Source organism: Xenopus laevis, chromosome 5L (genome assembly GCF_017654675.1).
Source record: "Xenopus laevis strain J_2021 chromosome 5L, Xenopus_laevis_v10.1, whole genome shotgun sequence".
NCBI lineage: Eukaryota > Metazoa > Chordata > Amphibia > Anura > Pipidae > Xenopus > Xenopus laevis.
The window spans coordinates 128,354,636-128,373,875 of NC_054379.1; the positions used below are offsets into that span (position 1 = coordinate 128,354,636).

The window sequence follows — 19,240 nt, forward strand, 5'->3', positions numbered from 1 at the left end:
GTGAAGGTTTTGGTCAGCCAAAAAGGAGACATCAAAAGTCTAAGATGACCCTGCTTTGTCATTCCTGACTGTAATTTGTGTCATGAACCAAAATAATGATTGACTAAAAAATACCCCCCAAATCATAAGTATGGCCCTCTCTCTCCTGATGGGTCTGCACAGTCCCCTAATTTGATCTAAGTCGAAGTCTGCGGATGAAGGGCAGAATAGTAGGATCAGCCTGATTCAGCACACCAACGGAGGCAAAGAACACCTCTTTTAACAATGAGTCCCTTTTTTATCATGGTTATTGGAAAGTTATAATATTTAAAGTATTTCTGTACAAAACTATCAAGATGATAGAACCCCTCTAACTGACACTGTAAGGCAAGGGACATTTATAACAGTTTCCAATTCTATCTCAAATTTCATGGAACCATGATCTGCCAATGCTTGCACTTCTATATGGAAACTACCCGTAACAGCTGCTTATGCAAATCTGTAACACGAGGTGGACACACACACACGCAGATTTATCAAGAGTTGAACTTGAAATTCGAAAAAAAAAAACAGACCAATTGAATATTTTTTTTTTTTTAAATCTTATTTTTCAAATTTGGGTGAATCGGATCGGCCCGCAAACTCGAATCAAATTTAAATTCGAATTGAATTTGATTTCGGGTTTTTTCACCAAAAATAATCGATTTTCAGGATGTCTCCAAACAACTCCAAATTGATTCCAGGACGTCCCCCATAGGCTAAAACAGCAATTTAGCAGGTTTAAGGTGGCAAATAGTCTAATTCGAGTTCTTAAAGTGTCAGTACGATACATTTTGAAATTTGATTTTTTTTAAAAAAAAAAACTTTACTGGAATTTTAACTATTCCCTATTCGAATGGCACTAAAACTCAAAAATACTAATTTTTATATTCGAAATTCAAACTGAATTTTGACTTCGACCCTTGATAAATCTGCCTACATTGTTATATACCAGTTTCTATTTATGTAGGGACAATAAAAGCAGAATAGATTATATGTATCCTTCCTCTACACATCATTCACATGCTCGTTTATCTATATTTTTGTCTTTTATCCTCTCCTAATAACACTTCCTTGAATAATTCGTCATTGTCCTTGATCACAGATTTCTTTACCTTGACCATATTTCCACCTTAGTCTAGTCCCTGATTCTGGCTCCTTTCCTCATACCTCCACTACTTTTCAATTATGACAACTAATTCTCCCTTCATTAACCCCCACCCCTTAGTTTATTGTAAAAAGCCATCTCTACTCCACTGAAAAATCAAAGTGATGGTTGAATTTCGATAGAAAATTCCATTCTCAATGGATGAACGTTTTAAAGTTTCCCCCAGGAACTGTTGTTGTTGGACAGGCAAATCTATCACAAAAATGTGGTTAAGCACATTTGTTTAAACATGCTGATTAAAACCATGGAAATATTATTCTGCACTTAGCAAGGCTGACAGATAATTAAAAGCATGTGAAATGTAATCAAAATGAAAGCTAGATGTCAGACCTTGTTGATCACTGGGGCAGTGGATATTTTGGAAATTCTAAAATTAACCCTTAGGCTATGAATGAACTTAGTGTGCCCTAAATATAGTCCAGATAATAGGATCCGGTTTATCATCTTTATCATTCTACATCAAAACACTTAAAACATTATAATACTCCCTCCTGACAAATTCAATTAATTCCAGGACTACAATGTTACCATACAGCATGGAAAATACTTATCAAAGCTGACCAGTTCAATTACATTACTGGGGATATTTATTGTGCTGTGTAAAAAACAGCAAATAATACACCACACCACTCGCCAGGTTTCGACCATGTAAAAAATGGCATCAAACTTTGTAAAACTAAATAAGTAAAAAAAACGGTGTAAAAACTGTGTGAAATAAATGGCTTATTTATCAAGTTGTGTGTAATTTTACGCCATGCGAATGCCAGATTTGCCGCCGTTATTTTACACTGCTTCTGGCGGAAGTCACCCTAAGAAAAAACACGTAAAAAAATTACGACGTGTGGTGTATTACGGTGCTGTTTTTTACACAGCATAATAGATATGCCCCTTAGAGTGACTTCTGCTGGGAGCAATGCACAATAACAGCGGCAAATCTGGTGTAAAATTACAAACGCCTAAATACATTTGCCGGGTTTTTTAGCATCTTTTTTTCACAGTTTTTCTAGCAAATTTCGTTTTACACAGCATAACACATGTGCCTCTACTTCTGCAGTGAGCACATTTCTTGCTTTCACTTACTTTCATGTTGACCATGAGGTTTAATCCTGGGCACAGAAGAAATAGTGGTTGGGAGCACCTTCCATCAAGGGGAAGCACGGAGGGGTATGCAGGGTCAAGTGCTTAATCATTAATAAGTAGAGGAAAGAAGAAAAATAATGACCTATCAAGGTTGCACCCTAGTTATCCCTCATTCTCTATTATTTGTTATTAAAACGTAAACTTTATTGAGAACAAATTAAAATAAAGTGTGTCTATCAGATTAAGTTTTAATTATAGGCAAAGGCATGCATGCAATTTAGAAGGACCACTACTCAAACAGCTCCCAGGTCCACTGTTGAGGAGACTGGTATTGAGCCTGCCTGACTGTAAAATATACCGTTAAGATATAGCCTCAGTATTTAACAGTGCTGACGGGATATCGCTAATTTGTACACTATGCTCGATTAGAGCTAAATGTGACTTCCCATCACCTGCATAATACACTTGTAGCTGATCATTACTTTCCTGTTCAATATATGGCAATATATGTTGCATCGGTATGTATAGCGGTGTTAGTGGGTAGTGATGGGCGAATTTATTCGCAGCGAATTTACACGTTTACACGATGAATAAATTCACGAATTTGCAGCAAAATTTCAAAATATATTTGACGCCAGCGACAATTTTGACGCTGGCGACAATTATAGGCGCCCTTTGACTGGTGTCAGAATTGTCGCCAGCTTCAAAATGCGCATTTCGCAAATTTTTCGAGAATTTTGCGGTGAAACGGAAGAAATTCACCCATCACTATTAGTGGGGAGTCGCTCAGTCTTTCAGCACCTACAATAGGATCAGAACACAAACTCCCGCCACCCACCCAGTAGCCTCCCTGTTGGTAATTAGTAAGCTATTATGCCAGTATTAAGCAGTGCTGTTAGGAAGTCACTACAAATATCAACCTTCTCCAGTTTGATCTGACTCACCTCCCACCACCAGCAGAAAACCCTCACAGCCATTCATTGTCCCAATTTAAACAAAGTTCCAACACCCTGCCTATAGAATCTCAAAGGAATTCTCTGAGGCATTATTGATACTGGCTACATGTTCCAGAATTCGGTTCTTAAAGGGACGGCAGGTCTTGCCAATATAGATCTTGTTGCAAGGACAGATGAGCATCTATGTCGGCAAGACTTGCCGTCCCTTTAAGAAACGAATTCTGGAGCATGTATCGATATTGCCTCAGACCTGATCAAAGCTGTCAGACAGAATTTGTGATTGGTTATATTAAGAAAAAAATCTTATTTCAATATGTTGAAGCATATAATTGCTATGTCCACTTTCAACTTTTGTTATAGTTGGTGTTGTAAAGTTGCAAAGTGGGCATGGAAGTTGAGAAAAGATTAGTGCCATATTTACCTTAACTAGTTCTCATTGATCAGATCTATAACTAGGGCAGATTTAATTGAATGGGCTGATTATAAACACATAGGGGACAAGGAGATAATGTGAATAAAGTAATGAAGGCAAAGACAATTCCTGGCATGGCAAAGGTTAGAGGGTCAACGAAGAAGAAATACAGAATGAAAATACAGATAAAAAAGCTTTTACAAATAGATGGCTGAATAAAAAATATAAAATGAGTACATTTAGGGGCCGATTCACTAACTTAGAGTGAAGGATTCAAATTAAAAAAACTTCAAATTTTTGTGCTCCTCGACTATCGAATTGGCGTAAATTCGCCTGAGTAGAATGATTCGAATAGATCGAGCGCAAAAACGCTGCGACTATTCGCCCATTTGATAGTCGAAGTACTGTCTCTTTTAAAAATACTTCGACTGCCTACTTCGCCACCTAAAACCTACCGAATTGCTTTAAAAGCCTATGGGAAAGTCCCATAGGCTTGTTTTCCAAGTTTTTGATCGAATAAAAAGGCATTCGATCGAATGAAAATCCTTCGAGCGAATATTTGATCGAGCGCCTATTTGCCTGGCGAATAGTCGCCAATTCGACTATTCGCCAGTGCGTAAATTCGCCCGAATTGCCTATTCGATTCTATTCCCCAGTCGAATTTCGAGGGATTTAACCCCTCGAAATTCGACCCTTGATGAATTAGCCCCCAAATGTAATTGTAAGAATAATTACATTTAAGAGATTATTCAGATTTCATAATTATTACGAAGAAAACCTATAGGCTAGATACCCAAAAGCAACATGCCATTGGAATAACCTATAAATGATTGAATATATTAAATCTATTTTTCAGTTATATAACTGTAACCTTTCTTATAATTAATGTCTATTTATAGACATGTGTCATTAAATATGTTTAGAAAAAAATATGTAACTGAAACTTACAACAACAAAAAAACTCTCTCCGTTACAAGACTCTTCACTAGTTTTTTACTAAAACACCAAATTAGTAACAATGCAAAAGTTTCGAGCCCTTTACATTCCCGTAGTTCTTCGGTCTATGCCAAAATGCAAAGCGTGCTTTCCAAGCCATAAAAAAATTCTATAGCTCAAATCAATGGCTTTCCAGGCTGTAAAAATATGAGGCGTCAATGTAACAAAACGTATAAATCGAATTAAAACATCCAGTGCAAATATGCATATGTCAAACTTTTTTTTTTTTTTTTTTTGGAGTACTTTTTGGATATTTTTAATACAGAATCCGACACAGTGGTTTGTTTTTTGGCAATAAAAACGGAGTCTTGAAGCGGTAGGATTTTTATGCTTACAATATAAACCCCCATAGGACATATCTTTTGTGCATTTAGCAATTTCTTCCAGTATAAAAACTGTCAAGATGTCAGCTGCTAAACCTGCCATCATGTTAGATATATTGCTGTGCTGGGATGTTTTTGGGATGCTAAGTCTAAAACAAGCAACTCGGCCAACTGTGTTTTAGTATTCATAGTGATTTGTATGCAAATCTCTGTGTATAAATCATATAATTGGGAATAGACCGTGCTTATTTACTTTCTAGAGCTCATAAATATATTAAGCACTTTACAGTTGAGGTGGCACTAAATAATAGTATTTTTAAAGCCTAATATAATCCATTAGGAAGACGAGAAATGATCGGCTAATATTAACAGATGGGGATTGTAGGTTTTATGATAATTTTAGTTCAAAATAAAATAACGTTGTACAGATCCGCGTTGCAGAGAAAGATTTGGATTTTCTCTAAATATATTTCACCTGTCCATCAAGTATCCTGCTTTAGGAAAATGGCCAGGAGCCCTCACTGCGGCTACATTACCTATCCTGCATTCATTTACTGAAGAGCTAACAGGGAGTTGACATTTTAGTTTTCTTTCCACAGAGCTTTCTTCAATTTCACACTAAACCCAGTGATTTAGGTTTGTTCACTAGACCAGATCGGAGAATAAATTGTTTTGCAGTTATTACAGGGAAGAGAGTTAGAACACTCAGTGTACATTCATGAGTTACATTAAAAAAGAAGAGGCACAGAAGAAAAATATATTTTTTATTGGAATAAGCGTATAAAGGCCAATGCATTGTAATGTTTTTGTCTGCTAAAAGCATTCCTTTAAATAGTGGCGGGTCACTGATTCATCATAATTTAGTTGACATGAATGGGTATAATTTTGTAGTTACACGCATGCCATCTCAAAATAAAATGTTTGCAATTACATATGATATTATTATACTGAAATGCTCTTGTGTTTAAATTAAACGTATCGGTGGGAGGAAATATTGAATAAACCTCAGAAACCTCACTAGAATCTCTCTCAGCCTGAAATCCACCAGAAAAGTTGACAAGGAAATTCACTATAATGTGACAGCAATGTTTTACAGCTGAAACTTTGTACGAAACTGTCTCAGAGAAACATCCATAAGCCACGTTTATTGAAAGAAACCGGAGAATGTTTTCCCAGCAAACACTTAAGACAAGTTTGGGAATGGTCTGCAAAGTCCAATGGAAAAGCAGTAGCTGCAACCACTGCCGCAAGCTTTGCTTAGAGACTAATCCTAATGTTTATATTGCTAAGACTCACAGCCACAAAACTCCAAGCTATGTGCTAAATATGGCATTACTGGTGGTATTCATTACTATTAAAAGTTGTAGACACATAATCTAGACAAAAAAAAACTGGCCAGAATATCTGTCCACCTCAAATAGATTCAATAATTTTTGGATTCAATACACTCACAGTTTGTTGCAAGGTTTTAGGCGGGAGGCCTCATTTCCGCTCTTCTCAGAGCCACCTTCTTTTCACACCATCCACATCCACTGCCACCTCTCGTCTCAAACCCTTTTATCTTGCTGCTCCTTACCTCTGGAATTCCATCCCTGAATTCCTCCATAAGGAATCCTCTCTCAATCTCTTCAAGAAAAAACTAAGAGCCTAACTTTTGGACAACTAGAACATTCGCCTAGTCCTGTCCCTACTGACTATGCCTTACATTGTGCACTTTTTCATCTCCAATTTGTACCTGTATGTTAGCCTCCCATCCACTTAGACTGTAAGTTCTATGGGGCAGGGACCTCCTTCCCACTAGGTCTCTTACCACATAGCACTTAAGCTCTTTGTCCTATGATTCTGTATATTTTTATTATGTGATTTATCTCCCCCATGTATACTTTTATATATATACTATATATTATACTTTTATGTACTGTACAGTGCTGCGGCTCCTTAACAGCGCTTTACAAATAAAGTTATACATACATACATACTTCCTTATCGTTGTTACCTTCAGATAATCACGTGACTCAAAGTGAGAGTTAACCAAATATGGAGAAAGAAGAAGATGCACTCATACAATTCAATGAGGTGTACCCAAAGTACCTCCTATCTTTTATTGGTGCGGAGTACAAAAATCAAATGTTTCAGAGGCCTCACTCCCCCTTCATCAGTGATCAAACTTGATCACTGACGAAGGGGGCATGAGGCCTCTGAAACATTTGATTTTTACACTAATAAAAGATTGGAGGTACTTTGGGTACACTGCATCGAAATGTAGGAGTGCATCTTCTTCTTTCACTCCAAATAGATAGCCCAAAAGCTGCTTTGCTTCCCAATAACAGCCAAGCAAATCTATCCAATATTGATATGTATTTTACGTAACGAAACTTAAATGTGATGAGAGAGGGGATCTTATTTCCATGAGATGTATTCCACGCCCCTTTTGCTGGAGAGAGGCATGCAAAAATATGGGACAGTGCAGGCAGTCTATAGCATATCATACATTAGTAAATGGTCTATTATCTGGAATGGTTAGGACCTGGCGTTTTCAGGATAATGGATCTTTCTGTAAATTGGATCACCAAACCATAAGTTGCCTTGGTATAAAAACTGAGACTGAGAGTATCACTGAACATGGAAGATGAGCAAATATCAGTGTTTCTTTTTCTAGGAAGAAACTGAATAGCACCAGTACTAGCTGCTTGTGAGGCCCTCATCTATACTCCATCCAGGTAAAGCCTGACATTTTACCTCCAGAGCTCCCTAAGCTCATGATAAGATTAAATATAAAGGGCAACATTGGAGCTAGTAGGCATTTTCTTGAAACCTTGCCATAACTGACCTTTAGATTGAGCACCCCCTTCCACTACTCATCATGACCCCACCAGGGGAGGCTTCCCCACAGTCTGGGAACAACTGCCCCAGAAGGTAGATGTGACCTTGAAAGGTCTTCTGGCTCAGGAATACTAAGAGACTTTGAAATGGGAAATCATTAAAGATTCCCAACAGTTTGCCTTTCCTGAGAGCCAAGAAAATGTTCCTGACAACCTGGAAAGTGTTTTAATGAACTGGCATATTTATCAATGGCTTTATAAAATGAGCAGTTGAATTCAATTTATTTTTAAGCTGGTGATATAGTTCTTCGACAGCGGTTTCAGGAAGTCCCTGAGTAACACAAGGATTGCATTGCATCGCAAAGCAAGTGTATGGGAGGGACCTGCTGAAATAGTAGCAATCATTTTCTGCACTACTACTAATTGGTAGAAATAATGAAAATGGTTGGTTACTAGGCATGGCTTACTATTATTTTAAGAACGGTAAATATGAAGAGTCTGAAAATCTATTGGTTAAACATGTAAAAGGCACACTACATGGGAAATGCAAGACTGCACTGACTATTCTGTTGGTTTATTAGGAAGATATGGAATAACACTATATTCAGTACATTCTTTTGTACTTTGCTGAAGTGTTTAAAAGATAGCAGAAGAAAAAGAATGCAGTTGTCCCAGGGGCATACAATAATTCAAGGCAATTACCGTCAGAGCCTTATCAGACTCATAAATGATACAATGCAGTGGCTGTGTGTAGTGAAAGTAATGTCTGGTTTCTTGGTAAATTTAATCTTAGTTGTGTTAATATTTGAAAAGTTAATTTCAGAGCCTAATCAGGAGATAAAATATAATTAGTGGACAACTTCCATACTGCCAAGCCAGCAGGTTTGTTTTCTCAGAATAACTAATATCCTAATAAATGACCTTGCTAAATTACATTGGAAGAATGCTTGATTAGGATGGCACGAAGGCACAATGCAAACTGCCTTTACTGTAAGAAAATGACATGTTAATGAAAGGGATATTGAACATTTGAGATGAGATGTAGGCCTTTAGCACTTGTTTAAACCCAATTCTAATGTATTAACTATTACGATGTACATATTGGCATCAGAGGTTGTGATAGTTTGCAGAAACTATGTGTTAAATCAGTAATCAACTCATGGGTGATGTGGCACCTCAACTGCAGTTAATAATGTCCCCCCCCCCCCCCCGTTCAGTAGTTGTTGTCCATCCTTTAGCAAGGAACCATCATTTGGAGGAAATATGCTTCAGATAAAATTAAGTCTTCCCTCTTGGTAAATAATAACCATTATTATGTGTTATATGTGCTGCTTTCATAATGAGGTGTGTCCTATCTGTAACTGCCAGTTTTCATTGAATGTTCCTGTTGGAGGGCAACAAAAACATCTGTGTGTGTTTTATGTAGTGATGTTGAGAAAATGCTACAGTTTTGCTCAGTGTTGAACTAGGGCAGCCTGGGGACCACCGAGGCTGCTGCATCAGGGACCCCCACATCCAGCCACAAAGACCCATCTTTCCTCCCGTGTATCATTTTCTTCTCACAGCCTCAACTGGGACCAGGGAAGGAGGTCCGGGCAGCGGCAATGGTTTTAGGCAGGGTCTGGGCCCACTGGATTTTTTTCCCCACTCCGTTTTTACTAAAGGATTTACTATGAATTTAATTTCAGCCATAGCTTTGTGTTGAAAAGTTGATATCTATGAGCATGTCAACTAGGCCTCCCTTTTCTGCATTCTACTGCTATCGACTCTGTCCTCCCCTGTGGTCGGCACTTGATTAGTGCAAATTTCATCATGCAGCTGCCCAACATCCAAAGGATCTTTCTAAGCTATGCAAAACTATTCTGGGAAGAAATATGATGGTCTGGCCAACACAGTCATCAACCCTCACCCCATTGAGCTTTTGTGGGAAGAGTTAGAGAAAAATACCCAACAAGCCAGCCTTTAGGAAGGGCTACAGAAGACACAGGTTCAAATTTCCCCTGAATGCCAATGGTCTCGAAAAATGGAATTTAAAATGGATTATTTAAAGAATGTAAAGTTGGATGATTAGAACACTTACATCACATTAAAAGAACAGTATGACTGTGGATATGTTGACTATCATTTCTGATAATTTTTTCAGAGCACTAGTGTACTATATATTGAAATGACTATAAGTAGCATTATATGAGAAAAATGTCACTGTCTATCCAAACTAAAAATAATGATTTTAGATTCCCATCTGATAGAAGCAGTGTAATCTGTGATGCTGATAGCAGTAGCAGCAGGGAAGACATTGAGAGATTTACTAAAGGCATTGTTTTTTCCCCCAAATAAAAATGTCAAGTACAAATACTACCATATATGAAAAGTAGACTTTGGTGACGTGTCCATAGTCTCAGTGGTGGAGGAAGGAGATGAGGGTAGGTGCAATATTATAGTTGGAAGGATGCATTTTGAACATATGTTTAAAGGGCCATTTCCGAATAGACTGCTGTAATTCCTGCTGCACAGGGAGTTGCACATTTCGTTATTGCACATGATGTATCAAAATGAATGCATGTGTACCTGATTCCAAATCAGGTGCATGTTGGGGGTAACACCAGCTGCTAAAACAGCAGTAGCATGTGATTTCTTTTGGTGGCTATTGACTCAGCCCACATTGGGAATTATAGCCACATTCAGGGTGGTGAGTTTAGCAGTGTTATCAGTAGGCACACTTGAGTATGATTTATCAGAACAGGCAGGTTGGTGCATTGGCAGCTAGAGCAACTCTACAGAAGTGCAAGGGGTGTGTTTGGTGCAAGTACCTTTATTGGATGGTGTCAATGTGCAATATTTGTGTCAGTCCATGCCATAAGGAGGAAATTATATAATATTTGTAGGAATATTGTAACAAAGTCTGCATGGAAGCTAGGACTGTTGCCTTTTCCAAGAAAAGATTCCAGCCTTATATCTGTTAGGTCTTCCCTATTAAAGGAAAACTATACCCCCAAAATTAATACTTAAAGGAAAACTATACCCACAAAATGAACACTTAAGATAGTTTACATCATATTAAGTGGCATATTAAAGAATCTTACCAAACTGGTCTATATATTTTAGTAAATATTGCCCTTTTACATCTCTTGCCTTGAGCCACCATTTTGTGATGGTCTGTGTGCTGCCTCAGAGATCACCTGACCAGAAATACTGGTCAGAAGACACAACTCATGTGACCTAGCAAGTATAGTTTGTTTGGTTTGTTTGTGAATTGTACAATCCCAGGGGGTGGCCCTTATTTTTTAAAATGCCAATTTTCTGTTTATGATTACCTAATGGCACATACTACTAGAAAAGTATATTATTATGAAAATGGTTTATTTACATGAAGCTTACACATGAGCTGTTTTATGCAATATCTTTTTATAGAGACCTTAATAGTTTGGGGGTATAGTTTTCCTTTAATAACATGGTATGAGGTATCCTTATTACTGATCAGGCAAGTAAAATACAGGCCAAGTGGCACCCCCAATGGAAAATGAATACAATCAATCTCCTCAATATACAATTTAAGTCCAAACATTACAGAGATACTCTGGAATTGAAAGGAAAAATCATTAACATATACAGGTACTGTCTGATTCATTTGAAGGGGGCAAATTCTATTGACAGGCAAATAAGTATTTATTATACATAATGTGCCTCAGAGGGACCAAATGCTTTATTTGTGGTGAAAATAATGGGTTACTGATTGCAGTGAAGCCTATAACCCCCATACCCATCTGGGCCCCAATAATGTCCCCTGTTAAAATAAATGAAGTATTAGAGATATAAAATATCGAAATTTCTAATTCATGTGAATTCTTTTTAACTCTAATATATTTGAATATACTCGAAATTCGATTGGGGGGTTATTTATTAAAAAAATAAAATAAAATATAAAATTCTAACAAATATTATCGACCCGAAAACTTGAATCGAATTTGGCTAAACTCAAATCGAGTTTTTTCTCTAAACTCAAATGCCCGGAAGGATAGCAACATCTTCAAATTGGTCACTGGCCCTCTCCCATTGACTTATATTTCAAACATAAGTTTGATAAATCTCGAAATTCGAATTTGAATTAAAATTCAAATTGAATTTGGATTATTCACAATTCGAATTTGAGAGTTTTGACCATAAAAAAATTTGAAAATTAGAATTTTCAATTCAACCCTTAATAAATCTGCCCCTTCATGTCAGTACTACTTAGGCTCTGTTTGGGGCTATACAAACACACACGCATATATATAAAATTTCGTTTCTGTAGCTGTAAACAGAACTCCTCTGTGCATCTGGCATTTGCTTCTCTATAAACAAGGCATCCAAACACTGATGAATTCTGTTTTTATTACTATATATATATGGACTTTATTTCTGCTTTCATGGCCAAAAATGGAATTATTTATCTCATACAAATGAATATCCTACTGAGGCAGGAACGTTAAATAGGTGTGATATTAATCCACCCTATGTCGTCACATACATTTGGAACTGTTTTTATTAAATAAACACAGAATCATCTGTGTCCTTTCACACTAGTAGATTTGTATTGTATATTTCGGATTCATTTTAATTTAATAAGCAGCAATTTTGTGAGATATTTAAAACAATGCAGTCAGGTTATTTAAATCTATGTGTATTATTTATTGGACTTATTAATAGGACAGCTGATATGTGTTCAAATATGTGTGAATATTATGGTGGTTATTATTTATGTCAGTAATGCACTACAGTAAAGATTTTAAAAGTAAAATTCAGATTTATTTTTCAGCTGGTCACTGCAACCAGTTCAATTTTGCTTTTTCCTAGGGAAATGAGTTTATGATTAAAAATACACTAACGAGCAGATTTATCAACATTCAAATTTGTGTTTTTAACTACAATTCAAGTGTTTTTGCTGCAAAAATAGCAAATTCAATGTTCTCAAACCCTTAAGACTTATTAAGCAAGAACATAATTGAATCTAAAAGCTAAGCTTATGTAGAAGTCAACAGGAGTTGTATTTTAAACATTTTATCTTTTTTATAATTCCAGTTTTCAAGACTTTTTCACAGGCCAGATTTAGTTTAGTTTTTCCTCCTTGATTTTATTGCACCTTACCTGTTCAGGTTTGTGCAAACAATAACAGTAAGGGGCAGATTTGTCTAATTTAGAATATGAAAAACGTTGAAATTCAAATACAAAAAATTAAATGGAAGTTTTTTTTTGGCCAAATAGGAAGGTTTTTTTTGGCCAAATAGGTCCGTTTTCGATCTAATAGTTACATAGTTAAATTAAATTGGGTTGAAAAAAGACAAAGTCCATCAAGTTCAACCCCTCCAAATGAAAACCCAGCATCCATACACACACCCCTCCCTACTTTTAATTAAAATTCTATATACCCATACCTATACTAACTATAGAGTTTAGTATCACAATAGCCTTTGATACTATGTCTGTCCAAGAAATCATCCAAGCCATTCTTAAAGGCATTAACTGAATCAGCCATCACAACATCACCCGGCAGTGCATTCCACAACCTCACTGTCCTGACTGTGAAGAACCCTCTACGTTGCTTCAAATGAAAGTTCTTTTCTTCTAGTCTAAAGGGGTGGCCTCTGGTACGGTGATCCTCTTTATGGGTAAAAAGGTCCCCTGCCATTTGTCTATAATGTCCTCTAATGTACTTGTAAAGTGTAATCATGTCCCCTCGCAAGCGTCTTTTTACCAGAGAAAACAACCCCAACCTTGACAGTCTACCCTCATAATTTAAGTCCTCCGTCCCTCTAACCAATTTAGTTGCACTTCTCTGCACTCTCTCCAGCTCATTTATATCCCTCTTAAGGACTGGAGTCCAAAACTGCACTGCATACTCCAGATGAGGCCTTACCAGGGACCTATAAAGAGGCATAATTATGTTTTCATCCCTTGAGTTAATGCCCTTTTTTATGCAAGACAGAACTTTATTTGCTTTAGTAGCCACAGAATGACACTGCCCAGAATTAGACAACGTGTTATCTACAAAGACCCCTAGATCCTTCTCATTTAAGGAAACTCCCAACACACTGCCATTTAGTGTATAACTTGCATTTATATTATTTTTGCCAAAGTGCATAACCTTGCATTTATCAACATTGAACCTCATTTTCCAGTTTGCTGCCTAGTTTTCCAGTTTAGACAAATCACTTTGCAAAGTGGCAGCATCCTGCATGGAACCTATAGTTCTGCACAATTTAGTATCATCTGCAAAAATAGAAACAGTACTTTCAATGCCCACCTCCAGGTCATTAATAAACAAGTTGAAAAGCAAGGGACCTAGTACAGAGCCCTGCGGTACTCCACTAACAACACTGGTCCAATTAGAAAATGTTCCATTTACCACCACTCTTTGTAGTCTATCTTTTAGCCAGTTCTCTATCCAGGTACAAATACTATGTTCCAGGCCAACATTCCTTAATTTAACCAGTAACCTTTTGTGTGGCACTGTATCAAATGCTTTAGCAAAGTCTAAGTAAATCACATCCACTGCCATCCCAGAATCGAGGTCTCTACTTACATTCTCGTAAAAAGAAATTAAGTTAGTCTGGCAAGATCTATTACGCATAAAACCATGCTGGCACAAACTCATAGAATTATGATTTGCTATGAAGTCCAGTATCTTATCCTTTATTAACCCTTCGAAAAGCTTTCCTACCACTGAAGTCAGACTAACTGGCCTATAGTTTTGAGGCTGAGAACGGGATCCTTTTTTGAATAGAGGCACCACATTAGCAATTCGCCAGTCTCTCGGCACTATGCCAGATCTCAATGAATCCTGAAAAATTAAGTAAAGAGGTTTGGCAATCACAGAGCTAAGCTCGTTAATTACCCTGGGATGAATACCATCTGGCCCTGGACCTTTGTTAATCTTAACATGTTCAAGTCTCTTTTGAATTTCTTCATGTGTGAACCATGCATCATTAGTTGTATTACTAGAATTGGGACTGTTAAGAAGGAAACCTTCACTTACTGGTTCCTCATTTGTGTAGACAGATGAAAAATATGAGTTCAGAATCTGCGCTTTTATTTTGTTTTCCTCAACCAGCTGACCCCCCTCTGATAGTAAGGGTCCCACCCCTTCCTGCTTCATTTTTTTACTATTAACATATTTAAAAAATAATTTTGGATTTTTTTTACTGCTTGCTGCAATATCCTTTTCTATAGCAATTTTAGCTTGCCTTATAGCTTCTTTGCATGATTTATTGGCCTCCTTGTACCTTATAAATGTTTCGGCTGTCCCAGCTAACTTGAAAGCCTTAAAAGCACGTCTTTTCTTACCCACCTCAACACCAACGCTTCTATTGAACCAAAAAGGTTTTGCTTTGCAACGGCGTTCCTTGCTTACAAGTGGAATATACTGACAAGTATATTTATTAAGCAGCATTTTAAAGACTTCCCATTTTTGTTCTGTGTTTAACCCTGTGAAAAGCATTTCCCACTTAATATGTTGCAGAGATGCCCTTATACTGTCAAAGTTTGCACGTCTGAAATTTAGTGTTTTAGTTACTCCCTTATAGAATTGCTTCTGCAACAGAATCTCAAAGGAGACCATGTTATGATCACTATTCCCTAAATGCTCACCCACACAAATGTTAGAGATGAGTTCAGTATTGTTAGTTATTACAAGGTCCAAAAGAGAGTTATTCCTAGTAGGTTCTTGAACGAGCTGGAATAAAAAGTTGTCATTCAGCATATTTACAAACCTAATAGCTTTTTCTGTTTTAGCAACCCCATTACCCCAGTCAATGTCTGGATAATTGAAGTCACCCATAGCAACAACTTGACCCAGTTGTGAAGCCGCTTGTATCTGCAAGAGTAGCTGGGCTTCATACTCGACACTTATACGAGGTGGTTTATAGCATACACCGATGATAATTCTTTTTGTAACCTTTTGCCCAGTCAAAATCTCTACCCAGAGGGATTCTACACCCTCACCAGTGCCAGCTATTGTTATTTCTTTAGCGCATGGCATTAATTCAGGCTTTACATACAAACACACTCCTCCACCCTTTTTAATCCCTCGGTCCCTCCTAAAAAGGGTGTAACCATTTAAATTCACAATCCAGTCACATGTTTCATCCCACCAGGTCTCAGTGATACCAATTATATCATAATTTTTAGAGCATGCAATTAATTCTAGGTCTCCCATTTTACCTGACAAACTCCATGCATTTGCCAGCATACAGCGGAGGTTACTACTTTTACTTTTGAAATGTGCATTACTTAGTGAAGAATTATATGCTAAGTTAGTATTATTCTGTTTTCCTTGTAACAGAGGGACCTCCTTAGCTGGTAAACTGTATGCCCCCCTCACTCCTCCCCCATGACCCCTTACTAACCCCACTGCCCCGTCTACACTAGCTTCCCCATAATCCTTTATCTCACCCACCCCCCCCTTGCCTAGTTTAAACACTCCTCCAACCTCTTAGCCATTCTTTCCCCTAGCACCGCGGACCCCCTTCCATTGAGGTGCAAACCGTCACGGCTGTATAGGTTGTACCCCAACGAAAAGTCAGCCCAGTGCTCTAGGAACCCAAACCCTTCATTCCTGCACCAAGACTTGAGCCACGCATTTAGCTCCCTAAACTCCCGCTGTTTTCCTAAACTTGCACGTGGCACAGGGCAAGTAGGTTTTTGAATTGTACGAATCGAAGTAATAGCGCATTCGAATCACACCAATTGACTCCAAATAGGTTCTAAAACAGCAATTCGGCAGGTTTTAGATGGCGAATGGTCTAAGTTGAATTTTTAATGAGATAGTACATGATAAATTTCTAATTTTTTTCAAATTCGAGTCGAATTTGGACTATTCCCTAGTTGAAGTACACAAAAAATTTGCTTGAAATTTGAATTTTTTAAAATTGAATTTTCAATTCGACCTTTGATCAATCTGCCCCTAACAGTGTGGGGCAGATTTACATATGGTCGAATATCGAAGGTTAATTGACCCTCGATATTCGACTGCCGAATGTAAATCCTTTGAAATATCAAAGTCGAAGGATTTATTAGTTCGATCGAATGAAAAATAGAGAAACTTATCTACTTATCGTAATTTCTATTTCCAAGTCACCTTCCATGGCAGCATTCACCAACGTGAGTATTCCCCGCCCCTCAGGTCACTGGACAGGAACGGGTTAATTCAACCCCCTATATTATAGTGGGTTGAATTAACCCGTTCCTGTCCAGTGACCTGAGGGGCGGGGAATACTCACGTTGGTGAAGTGCTGCCATGGGTGGCTTGGGAAATTAAAGGATTTTAATCCATCGATCAAACGATTTTTCTACGACCGACAAAACCGACCGACCGACCGACAAAACATAGGAAAGCCTATGGGGACCTTCCCCATAGGCTAACATTGCACCTCGGTAGGTTTTAGGTGGCGAAGTAGGGGGTCGAAGTTTTTTTTAAAGAGACAGTACTTCGACTATCGAATGGTCGAATAGTCAAACGATTTTTAGTTTGAATCGTTCGATTCGAAGTCGTAGTCGAAGTAGCCAAAAAAAAATTCAAAATTCGAAGTTTTTTTTATTCTATTCCTTCACTCAAGCAAAATAAATGTGCTCCTGTGTGTTCCTAAACAAACATTTTCTGCAACTGATTTTTTTTGGCTTTCTAATGTATGTTTCAAAACACATTTTTGTCCCCCCATAAACACTCCAGGTGTTATGTTACAAGTCTTTTATTTTTGCATTTAAAAAAAAAAACAAAACACTCAGCAGCAAGGCAAATCAATCCAATGCAGAGCAAGCAAGTTAGTTCCTGTAATCATTTGCCTGAACACAGACTGGTGAAGGGTTATGAAACGACCCCCATGTTTGCCCAGGTGCAGTAACTCACAGCCACCAATCAACAGGTAGGATTAAAATAGCAAGTCATTTAAAAGCAAATACCTTATTGGTTAGTATGGATGACTGCACCTTTGTGCCTTTTGTTATATATGGGGCCAAGATTTCTCATATAAACCTGGCAATTTATAAGTATTCCCTCAAACAAAAAGTCTATGCTTATATGTGAAGCTTGAAACAATGGGAGTCAACCGTGACACTGAGAAATATGCTTCCCCTGCTGTCAGTGGGACAGTGGGAGGTCTATGGGGAAGTAATGGATGGTGAAATAAGAATGCATTAGGAACTCTTTTGCTTTTTGAGTCACGGAGATCTCACATGCCCTGGTTATGTCTATGAGCAGAGTAGGGGTTCCCTAGCATAAGATTGATGGAATGATAGTTCTGGTAGATGAACGTTTTGAGGAATGTGGCTACCTACTAGATACAATGCAGCAATGGTGAAGAGGAGCTTTTCAGTAATAGAGTCTCCAATGCCAGGCATGTCTTTCTTCCTCCTGTGCAGTGGTTGCAGGATGGGTAGCATAGAGAGCAATGTAATACTTTGTGGTGTGATCTAAGACAAGTATTTCTATAGTGGAGCTTATCTTTTAAGAAAAGTTTATTTTAATATGTCACTTTTGATGTAAAGGGTAAAGTGCATGTATTGTTTCTGTGGTTGGGGTAAACGGTTCTTATACAAGAGAAGCAGAAGACTAAACAGTGCCTCATTCAGACAAATCGAGGTGAATTGTAATAATTCTCTCAACACATTGCCAAAGAATTATTTCTCACATCTATGCATTGTATGATATACAGTACATACCTATCCCTGCTGTGTGGGAGAGTATACTAAACTATTCCCAGATGCTTTTATAAATTAAATCACACTACTCTATCTTTCAGTGCTTTAAAGCAAGCTAATGTAAAACATTTCCTTTACTGGAGATACTGTATGTTCTTTTTCACCCGGCTGGCATCTTTACTATATCCTTCACCGACTACTCCTATAGCTTCTCTTCAATTACCGTACTTCAAAGTCCTTTAATGGGTATAGTATCACAAAATAAACACAAGCTTCCTGTAAAATACATATGTCTGAAAAATGCAGATAGTGTGTGACCATGCAATATTTCTTTTTAAGTGACAGCCAAGTAACATCTGGTTCTACTTTTACGCTGGAGCACTGGCCAATGTTTTAGATGGTTTGCTATCAATCTATTTAGAGTTTTTCCAAGGGACAATATAACTTGTACATAATGAAAATGATATATACTGCATTTCAGCTATTTAGAAAAAGTGAAAATATTTAAAATAATGTATAGTTCTCTAACTTGAGGACACTAAGTCCAGTTTGTACTAGTGGAGCATGTGCTAGCTAGAATAAACGATGCTAGTTGCAAGTTATCAGAACAACAGCATACAGTACATCTATCTTCAATAAGAAATATTTCTGGAATACTTTATGGAAGATATAACAGAAAAGTTATACAAGGCTGCAGACATCTTCACATGCTGGAATATGGTCGGGCAACTTGGTTGTTTTTGATTTAGTTAGGAATCTTTTAGGATTGAAAAGAAGGGTAGAAATGTGGAAGT

At 37.5% G+C, this 19,240-nt stretch overlaps 1 protein-coding gene across 3 annotated transcripts in view; it reads right to left on the minus strand.

The window, feature by feature from the left end:
• The window catches only part of slc9a9.L (solute carrier family 9, subfamily A (NHE9, cation proton antiporter 9), member 9 L homeolog), a 344,517-nt gene that overhangs the window by 12,199 nt on the left and 313,078 nt on the right, over positions 1-19,240 (minus strand). The gene's annotated exons all lie outside the window — the stretch shown is intronic.